Raw genomic sequence first — 2,577 nt, 5'->3', positions numbered from 1 at the left:
GTTGATAAAGAGATAGTAGTATACTCGTAACAACTAGTATGACACTATGACGACGGTATAAAGAATGAAAAAAAAACCACGGTTAGGTGGTATATATTATAATAATAATACAATTATGGATGGACGGACTGCCTGCCGACTGCCGACACAGAGGTAGCCACAGCCGTGAACTACCGCACTGTACACTGGTTGATAAAGAGATAGTAGTATACTCGTAACAACTAGTATGACACTATGACGACGGTATAAAGAATGAAAAAAAAACCACGGTTAGGTGGTATATATTATAATAATAATACAATTATGGATGGACGGACTGCCTGCCGACTGCCGACACAGAGGTAGCCACAGCCGTGAACTACCGCACTGTACACTGGTTGATAAAGAGATAGTAGTATACTCGTAACAACTAGTATGACACTATGACGACGGTATAAAGAAAGAAAAAAAAATACCACGGTTAGGTGGTATATATTATAATAATAATACAATTATGGATGGACGGACTGCCTGCCGACTGCCGACACAGAGGTAGCCACAGCCGTGAACTACCGCACTGTACACTGGTTGATAAAGAGATAGTAGTATACTCGTAACAACTAGTATGACACTATGACGGTATAAAGAATGAAAAAAAAAACCACGGTTAGGTGGTATATATTATAATAATAATACAATTATGGATGGACGGACTGCCTGCCGACTGCCGACACAGAGGTAGCCACAGCCGTGAACTACCGCACTGTACACTGGTTGATAAAGAGATAGTAGTATACTCGTAACAACTAGTATGACACTATGACGACGGTATAAAGAAAGAAAAAAAAATACCACGGTTAGGTGGTATATATTGTAATACAATTATGGATGGACGGACTGCCTGCCGAGTTCCGACTGCCGACACAGAGGTAGCCACAGCCGTGAACTACCGCACTGTACTGTGTCTGCTGCTAATATAGACTGGTTGATAAAGAGATAGTATACAATACATACAACAATATACTACTATACTGGTGGTCAGGCACTGGTCACCACTAGTCACACTGGCAGTGGCACTCCTGCAGCAAAAGTGTGCACTGTTTAATTTTAAATTAATATAATATTATGTACTCCTGGGGGCTCCTGCTATAACAACCTGCAGTGCTCCCCAGTCTCCCCCACAATTATTATAAGCTTTGCCTTTTATACATTGATGTGCAGCACACTGGGCTGAGCTGAGTGCACACAGACTGAGTCACACCGTGTGACTGGCTGCTGCTGTGTATCGTTTTTTTTCAGGCAGAGAACGGATATAGCAGAGAACGGATATATTATATTAAAATAAATAAAAGTTAACTAACAACAACTGCACTGGTCACTGTGGTAAACTCTGTCTGACTCTGCACAATCTCTCTCTCTCTTCTAATCTAATTTCTAATGGAGAGGACGCCAGCCACGTCCTCTCCCTATCAATCTCAATGCACGTGTGAAAATGGCGGCGACGCGCGGCTCCTTATATAGAATCCGAGTCTCGCGAGAATCCGACAGCGTCATGATGACGTTCGGGCGCGCTCGGGTTAACCGAGCAAGGCGGGAGGATCCGAGTCTGCTCGGACCCGTGAAAAAAACATGAAGTTCGTGCGGGTTCGGTTTCAGAGAAACCGAACCCGCTCATCTCTACCTTTCGTTCCTTTAAAAACAAGAGAGCAAAGGGATATTCATATCTGCCACGAGGCAGAGGAAGGGGGAAGAGACACCAACAGTCAGCTCCTTCCCAGGAACAGAAGCCCTCCCCCGCTTCTACAAAAGCCTCAGCATGACGCTGGGGCTTCTCAAGCGGACTCGGGGGCGGTGGGCGGTCGTCTCAAGAATTTCAGCGCGCAGTGGGCTCACTCGCAGGTAGATCCCTGGATCCTGCAGATAATATCTCAGGGGTACAGGTTGGAACTAGAGACAGATCCGCCTCGCCGTTTCCTGAAGTCTGCTTTACCAACGTCCCCCTCCGAAAGGGAGACGGTTTTGGAAGCCATTCACAAGCTGTACTCTCAGCAGGTGATAGTCAAGGCACCTCTTCTACAACAGGGAAAGGGGTATTATTCCACTCTATTTGTGGTACCGAAGCCGGACGGCTCGGTAAGACTTATTCTAAATCTGAAGTCCTTGAACCTGTACATAAAGAAGTTCAAGTTCAAAATGGAGTCACTCAGAGCAGTGATAGCGAACCTGGAAGAAGGGGACTTTATGGTGTCCTTGGACATCAAGGATGCGTACCTCCACGTTCCAATTTACCCCTCACACCAGGGGTACCTCAGGTTCGTTGTACAAAACTGTCACTATCAGTTTCAGACGCTGCCGTTCGGATTGTCCACGGCACCTCGGGTCTTTACAAAGGTAATGGCCGAGATGATGATTCTTCTTCGAAGAAAAGGCGTATTAATTATCCCATACTTGGACGATCTCCTAATAAGGGCAAGGTCCAGAGAACAGCTAGAGAGGGGATTAGCACTATCTCAAGAAGTGCTAAAACAGCACGGCTGGATTCAGAATATTCCAAAATCCCAGTTAATGCCGACAACTCGTCTGCTGTTCCTAGGGATG

The sequence above is a fragment of the Pseudophryne corroboree genome, chromosome 3 (genome assembly GCF_028390025.1).
Source record: "Pseudophryne corroboree isolate aPseCor3 chromosome 3, aPseCor3.hap2, whole genome shotgun sequence".
Classification (NCBI taxonomy): domain Eukaryota; kingdom Metazoa; phylum Chordata; class Amphibia; order Anura; family Myobatrachidae; genus Pseudophryne; species Pseudophryne corroboree.
This window is presented reverse-complemented; position numbering follows the sequence as displayed.